Genomic DNA, 8,978 nt, shown 5'->3' on the forward strand with positions numbered 1-8,978 from the left:
AACTTTTACTCTTCCCACATTTGTTCAACTTCTTGTTATTAAAGGATTGTTCAACTGATGTCAAATTATTTCATGCCATACTGCTTATATTACGAATTTATATCACTTTAAATTTCCCATGCAAAAATACTTTCCTGCATACACTAACTTATTTTCCATCCCATTTTTATTTTACTGAATATTTTTGTCAGCACAAGTTTGGAAACTCTGAGGTTCTTCGTGATGTGTATACTTGGAAAATACTTACCTAGGATTCAATTTGGGGGCGATATAATTCCTTTAGGAGGGTGTGCTGCTGCCTTCCGGGAAATTGCCCTGGAGGTTTGGGTGGCATTTTGCACTCTGCAACCGCCAATGATGCCCAGGCCAACCCCTTAATGCCCCACGGGGGAAATTGCCCCCCAAGGCTGGCACAGGCAGATATCAACGGCAGCTTCATGGGTCGCAAAGCTGGCGGACATCCGTTCCAGGAGCATTGTTTAAAGGGGAGGCCTGCAATACCTCGGGCTGCTATCGTGCAGCCCAGCATTTTGTCTTGGGTGCCGTGCTGCTGGCCCCCCTGTCATGCATCCCTGGTGGCCCAGTAGAAGCCACCAAAGGGGCATGCAGAATGTGTAGCTGCCCTCCCTTTTAATTGCCTCCGTGTCATGCTCCTGCCTCGGCAGCACCCCTCGAAGGAAGCAGAGACCAGAGGGGTGTAAGGCCCAATTCGGGAGCGGGACTTCCAGGTTGGGTGATAACTATCTCGGCCCCGGAAGGTTACTCCTTCTGATTGGGGCACGGTGCAATTTTGCCCCTTATATCTTTCTGGTCTAGTTCTCTTCCACTGATAGATGCCTTTTCATTAAGGGGTTTACTTGCTTGTAGCTTCTAAATGGTGTAGCTGGTTATGGCAGTGGATAGCTGAGGTGTACAGACCAGGAAAGGTTCCAAGTTCAAGCCCTGGTCTGAAATGAGCAGAGGCTCTGATATACTGTTTTCATAGACTACAATCAGATGAGGAAAGTGGTGCATGGAGCCAGAACTGTTAAGTCCGAACTATAGTCTTAGAAGGTTTTTGAAATCAGATGGAATTCTTGATTTATTTCTGGTCAACCAACCAGTATGGCTGTAAATGGATGGTTCTTGCAATCCTACTTTTGAAATTGAAAGGCATCTACAAACATTAAGGCAGACATATATGATTGATTAGCAAATAAGGTAGTCAATCTGAAAAAAGTCTTGTGATCTGGAATGCACTGTCTGAAAGGGTGGATTCAATTGTAACTTTCAAAAGAGAACTGGAAAAATTTTTGGAGAGAAAGAATTACAGGGCTATGGGAAAAGATCAGAGGGGTGCGATTAATTGGGATAGCTCTAGGGGTAATACTTCAATGCTGGGAGAATTATATTCTCTTGGCCTTCCCTGCAACGCAAAGTCTTGATGTGCCAGAAAGTAAATTGAAAAGAGACAAATGGGACCCAACAGTGGGTTGAACAAGAAGTAACATTTAAAAAAGAATTAAAACAAGTTGAAGGTCACGAGGTGTGTTTACTGTGTTGTGTATATGGAGGGGAATGCCAAGCTTAATAGATGGGTTAGGAGATGCAAAAATTATTCGACAGGCTAGAAGAAATGGTTACAGCTTTACGAGCAAGGTGCAGGCCTTTTAAGCATCAAGCATGCACACCTGAAATTTGCGGGCACCTATTTAAGCATCCAAATAGAGGGTGTTATTCTTGGTTCAGGACCCATAGCTCTTGCATCCTATTTGTCAAGTTTACCATTGTCACAGAATTCATGGATGGGGGTGTCATTTTTAGTGATACTTAAATACATGGGTTAATGTTGGTGCTTTTTTTAAATGTATCCTCAGGATGTGAGTATTAATTGCCCTGAGATCCTGGTGGTGTGCCTTGTGAACCACTGCAGTCTGTGGTGAATGTATTCCCACAATGCTATTCGGTAGCATTCCAGGATTTTAACCCAGTGAGGATAAAGAAATGGTGATATATTTGTAAGTCAGGATGTGCTGTGTGTTTAAGGGGATGGTGTTCCCATACACCTGCTGCACTTGTCTTTTTCTTAGGTGGTGCAGGCTATGGGAGTTAATTGTTTTTGTATCTTCAAGCTTCCCTTGCAGAAAGGTGTGAAGTAGTGGAATGATTTGCAGGCTGATTAACAGTTTGGTTGGCTGATTGGGCAGTTAGTCCTAACACTGGGAGTATATTTATGGAATCTCAACAATGCATACAATAGGTACTCCTATTCATAGGGCATAAGCATTCCATTGGATGCCAAACTACAGTTCAGAGCCTGGAGCAGGATTTAAATCCTACACGTAACTTGGACGGGAATGCTACCTTTAAGCCGAAGGCTCATTTCAGTTTGGGAGGTACTGCCGAAAATACGTGGCAAGTTGCTGCAGTGCGTCTTGCAAATACTGCACATTGCAGCCATTACGTCAGTAGTTGAGGTGTGTTGCTTTTGTTTTTTTTTGGTTACTCTTTTCAGAAAGTTATATGGCTGAGTCTGCAGTAAATTGTAGACCAACGGCTTCTGGCAAACTCCTGTTTGGGTTGGGAAGTCATTGTGGTTGAAGGAGGATGAGGAGCACTGGGTGCAGTCTGGAGACCTGCAGCTACAGAGGGAAGAAATGGGAGAGAAACTCGCAGGAGGCCTTACCCCACTGGGCTGTACAGGCCCAGAACTTTATAACTAGCTCAGCGAGGAGCAGTGTGAGGAATGTGTGGTTTATCAGGGAGGCCATCAAAGAGCTATGTCACCTACTGCAGGCCAGCACAAGGTCACGCGTGTCCTTGCTTTTGTGGCTGTGAATGTCTCTGGCCCTGAGTTTTTATGCCTCGGTCATTCCAGATGCCATCTGCAATATTAGTGAATGTCTGCATTAGGTAGATGATGCACTCTTCATCCGAACCAATAATTTCATCTCCTTCCCAATGCATGCCCCGAAGCAGGAAACCTGGTCTTTAGGTTTCACCAGAATTGTAAGCCTTCCCAGGTGCAGAGTATCATTGACAGCACACATATAACCAGTAGAAGACCCTGGAGTGTACATAAATAGGAAGGGCTTCTCTCCCTGGTGTGTGACAATATACAGCTCATTTCTTTGTTATGGTTATATAAAGCTCTGGTTAGACCTCGCTGGTACTACTGTGTTCACTTCTGGGCACCTCACTCCAGGAAGGATATATTGGCTGTGAGTGCAGTTTTACCAGAATGATAACTGGGCTAAAAAAGGTAAAATTATTAGGGCAGCTTACATATACTAGGCTTGTATTTACTTGATAGAAGATTAAGGGGTGATCTAGTTTGATGTATTTATGATGATTCAAGGATTTGATAGGCTAGATAGAAATGATTTCCTCCAGTAATGCCCTCATCCTGTGCCAGTCCTCAATTCCCCCTCCCTTTCGGGTCAGAGACTGGCTGCTTGGGGCCAAGGGCTATCCCCTACAGCCTTGGCTCATGATAACTCTCAATAACCCAAGCAGAGATGAGGCATAATCAGTACCATGCCTCCACCCGAGCTCTGATAGTGCAGACTATAGACATGCTCAAACAACACTACAAATAGGTCCGGAGTTGTCCTGCAATGCAACCCCCAGAGAGTCTCCCAAGATTGTTATTTGCTGCTTACTCCACGACTTTGCCAACCAGAAAGTTCAACCCATCGAGTCACCAGCAGAAGATGTTGATGAAGAGCAAGGCTTACCTATCCGGCCAGCAGCAAGAGTTCTTCAACAGCAGCTCATTGTGGAACGCTTCGGTTAACTACTTATTCCCCTGCACCAACAGTCCCTGGCAACATTCGTCCTGGACCTACTACCATCCTTAGGACTGCATGAATCCAAACACCAGCATAGCTGTTTCAGAAAGATCACATTGCATGTCAAAAATTCTCAACAAACAAACTATATGCCAAGAATTCCATAAACCCTGTAATTTATAATTAGGTTTAAAACTTCCATAAATTGCTGGTCACTCGGCTGCCACTCGCTAGCGCCTGTCATAATTGCTCTGCTGCCTACTCTTGTGTTTCCGGGAAGTAGAAGGCTACTGTGCATCCAATGAGGGCACGCGAGATGGTCAGCGACTTTGAGGAGTTTGGGCCTGAGAAGCCTGTCTGCTGACTGACACACCTTGGCTGCTGCTTGTGCAGACCGGCCCAGCTGGCTTTGCGGCACCAGGAGGGCACTGAACCTGGGGTGGCAGGGGAGCAGACCTGCTGCCATCCTGAAAGAAGAGAGCCTGTGACTCTCTCATGGTGCCACTGCCACTTGCATGGGGTTGCGCCTCAGCACTCACACTGATACGCAGGAGAGCTGACCATAGCAGTTTTGTGCCTTGGAATTCCCAATCTATGCTTTCCTCCAAGATTAGTAAACTGAATGAATTGGTGGAGTGCAGAGTCTGCATGGTGTCAGTATTTGCATCCCTGTGAGATTCTACCATTGGTGCCAGAAACTCCTTGATAGAAGGCACAGCTGCATTCTGCATAGACGTGACCATGCACTCCATGGTAGACTACAGTGCATTAGTGTTACAGACAACTTGAATGTAGACTCCTCCATACTGTGCATCATGGTGCATAACCCCCTGACTGCCATTCTTTGCACCTGACCATTCCTGCTGCACAGCTACATTTTGTCAATTTTGGGCTGTGCCCTGAAAGTCATCTTCTGTGCCTTCTACAGCAGGGCAAGCATATGACCTAACTCATTGGCGTACTGTATCCTGAGCCTTTCTTTCCCCCTGTACTGTCTCCTGGATACTTGTGCTTGGTGTACTATCTGGTGCTGATCCCTCTCAGCGAGAGTGAATGACGGTGCGTCTTCAGTTGGAGTGTCATCCTCCTCCTTTGCTGCCAATAGCCCCAAACATTGTGAAGGACCTGGAAAGAGGGGACTTATTTTATCTTGTTACACTGCTGTGAAGCACCTTGGGACATTTTACTATGTTAAAGGCGCTATATAAATACAAATTATTATTATTATTATTAATAATATGAACTCCCTATATATATTAATCAATTTAAATAGTAAGTGTGCTTGAAAAATATGTTTCAAAAACTGTAAAAGCAATACTTGTGTTGTATGTTTTGTTCATTACTTCTTTTTAAGCTCATTAGACTGCTATTCTTCAAGCACACCCTCAAAGCCTCCTTGATAAAAGATAACATCCCCAACGGCATCTGTGAATCTCTGGCCCAAGACCACCCTAAGTGGAGGAAGAACATCCGGGAGGGCGCTGAGCACCTCGAGTCTCGTTGCCGAGAGCATGCATAAACCAAGCGCAGACAGCGGAAGGAGCGTGCGGCAAACCAGGCTCCCCACCCACCCTTTTCTTCAACCACTGTCTGTCCCACCTGTGACAGAGACTGTAATTCCCGTATTGGACTGTACAGCGACCTGAGAACTCACTTTTAGACTGGAAGCAAATTTTCCACAATTTCGAGGGACTGCCTATGATTCCTTGCAGTTTATTTATGGTTTGTCTTGTATGGGTTCTGGCTCTTTAAAATATTCCTACCTTATTCATAAGTTCAGAGCTGCATTTGAATTTAAATTTCAATGTAGGCCTATTGTCAGAAAATATATCATAGAACTGAAGGCATGTTGGTGTCACATCATCATTACCATATTAGCCACCAACACCCATAAACCAGCTTGTCAAGAACCAATTCTACTGGTCCGTGTTTACATTTTTCTTGGTTGATAAATATTTCATTGTTGTAACTTTAGAAATAATATGAAAGGCATGAAGCCCAATTACAGGTAGCAACACCCAAACAAATAAAATCAAAAAAGCTCTTAGTTAAGGCAGCAATCTCATTGCAAGATTAAAAAGTGCCAAGGATCAAATATAACATAGGATTCAGGATAAAGATTGTCTCAGCTATTTAGATTAATCTCAGTCTCAGAAAAGCATTATATCTTATTGAATAAATAAGAGATTATTATAATCTGTCATTTTATCAGCTTCCAAAACTGCTGCACATTACAATACTAGTCATTCTCGACTCCGAGGGACTGTCTAGGAAGACAATAATAGTGTTACAAATAAAACTGATGTTGGTTGAATATGTAATTGCGGTCAGTTTTCTGTATGTGTACATATAATGACAACACACATCCTTGATTGCTGTTGCTAACATACACAATGGTCAAACATGAAAATGTTGAACTGAATTGGTACCAAGTTTATAGCGAATTGATGTAAAGAAAGAAAAACATTGCATTTATGTAGCACGTTTCACAACCTCAGGCCATCCTAAAGCTAACGAAATACTTTTAAAATCCAGTCATTATTGTAATGTAGGAAACTAATACATAACATAGATTTACTATAGAGGCATTTATATAGTAGGTGTGGAATTCAAAATGGTAGTTTATGCTTCCACTTTGTAAGCTTGGAATTAGATTTTAGGATATGGGAATTTAACTAGGTGTTTCATGGGCTATATCTATTGCTGTTTTTTCATTGTCTTAATTTTTCTTTAGATTATTCAAAAGGAAAAAAATGTAACTTCATATTGAGGGAGTTACTCAGGAAGTAACAAAGTTTGTTCATGTTTGCAATTGTAAGTTACCCACGTATATTTACTTGGAAGTAAAAGTACTTCTAAAATATTTTTATTAAAAATAATGTAGCATAATATGCACTGATTATTTTTTTAATCAATGATTTAATGTTTCCACATCTTTCACTGAAATGATCTATAGTTATCTAGCATATGGCATATATATAGCATATGGCTTCATTCCTCAGAAAACATGTTGGTGTCACATCATTATTACCATATTAGCCATCAATGCCCATAAGCCACCTTGTAAAGATGGTCTCAGCTATTTAGATTAATCTCAGTCTCAGAAAAGCATTATATCTGTATTGTATAAGTAAGAGATCAATATAATCTGTCATTTTAGCAGCTTCCAAAACTGCAAGTAAGCACAAACAAGTTTAAAATTTCAAGTGGCATCACAAAATTCAATGGTATTCTTTACCTATGTTCCCAATTCACATATTTCACCTGAAGCTATTAACATGGACACTGTGATTCAAGCCCCTGGATATGTCACTATGATTGTGCTTAATGATGCCTGTCTCTCATAAATGGAGTTAGGTGAATCATAGATATTGCATCAGAAAATAAATCATCAGAAGGCATTGTCTTGTTTACTACGATTACAAAAAAAGTTGCCTCATCTCCTCTCAATAATAATATTCGCAGGCATGCGATTGTTTTTACATGGAATGACAAGTTGGCATGGTTTGCCAAATGATTTAGTCGCTCTGTAAAATGAAAGAACGAAAGAAGCTTGACTAATCCCACCTTTATATGGATTAGCCTTTGTAGTGGTGTGAATGTGGGGGCTACATCAGCGTAAGCTGCTCACGTAACAGTGAGGCTGGAGAATGCTACTTACTAGTTTCTCAGCACCAGTGAGATTTGTAGAGCTAGTCAATTCTTTCAATCCTTCAGATGTGAATAGTGTTCAGTGATCTCCCTGCATTTGTTTTCACTTAATAAAAAATGACACACTGGCTAACTGCAACGCAGCGGATATACATCGGTCGATGTGCATGATCACTTCTTGTCGGCGGTCTTACCACCAGCATATATTTATCTGCCTTAGGGTTAGGGTTAGGGTTATTGCACATTTTGCATTGGAAGTGATACCACAATGATTTCAAAAGTTCATGATAAAAACAACATGAGATTCTAAAGTGCCTCAGGGAGTTCAGAAGTTTAAAAAACAATGTTTCCCCCCCTCCCCACCCCCTCACCCTGCGGTGAGACTTGGAAAATGTGAACAATTTTTAGGTTCTCATATTTCACCAGTGGCAGTGCCTGGTGCTTCAACCACCGGTGAAAATGTGAATAATTTTATTTAACAGCATACCCGGCCTTGGTGAACAGGCATTACACAACATCATTGGTATTAGAACCTGGCAAATCTGTCTCAGCGTGTTTAATTCTTCTGTAGCCATGATGTCAAATATATGAAAGCACAGCTTAGTGTGCCAACAATACACTGCAGTGTTACTCTTCACTATATTTCAAGAAGCACATTCCCAAGACTTCTGTGCACTCACTAATACCAGTACCATTTTGAAAAAAATCCATGCCAATCTTTTAACAGAGCGTTGTACTTCTGAACTGCATGCCCTAATGTAAGCTAGCATTGGAAAGGGCATTATTTCACGAAGTCCCAACAATGTTGCTAATGAGGTATGCTGCTCCCACTGATTCTAGAACTGATCATTTAATTTATATCCATGGGCGGTTGCTTGAAGTTATGACATAAAATCATACTTATTGAGCATTGCTTTATGCACATTTCATCCTTGAAAAGTTTAGGGGAGCAAGACGGAAAAGTTGCAGGATTATGAGATGATAAGAGCATTTTTTTCTGGACATTAGGCTGGTGCTATTTTTTGTGGATGAGAGAATATTTGGAGGGTGGGGCAGGAAATAAAAAGACAAGAGAGGGGGTGAGAAGAGTCAGACACACACACACGAGAAATAGAACAGGCATACATATATACAGGAAAAAAAAACACCATTGAGGCAAATAATGCTGTAGGTAAGATAGAAAAAGCAAAACTTCTGTCTTCGTAAATTTATTTCAGAAGGGGAGGGTCTACTTTTAAAAAGGTACCAAAGAGCAGCCTAAGGATTGCTAAAATATTGATATATTCGCATTACAGGCTTCTGTGAAAGTGCGAGATATGGAAAGCACAGCCTGGTGCAGGACTATTTGCCCACTGAGGAAAATAACAGTGGGTCTATTTTAACACTATCTGCCGAGTGGAAACTCGGTGAGGGACGGACAGTTAAAAACGAGCGAGTTGCTTACCTCATCCAAACCCAATCCTTTTGTGCCATTTTCCATTTTAATGTGTAGAGTTCGGCAGGCAGATAAGAGAGCGCGATGGAGGGGAACGGGGGTGGGAGGTCGTCATAAATTTG

The sequence above is a fragment of the Pristiophorus japonicus genome, chromosome 15 (genome assembly GCF_044704955.1).
Source record: "Pristiophorus japonicus isolate sPriJap1 chromosome 15, sPriJap1.hap1, whole genome shotgun sequence".
NCBI lineage: Eukaryota > Metazoa > Chordata > Chondrichthyes > Pristiophoridae > Pristiophorus > Pristiophorus japonicus.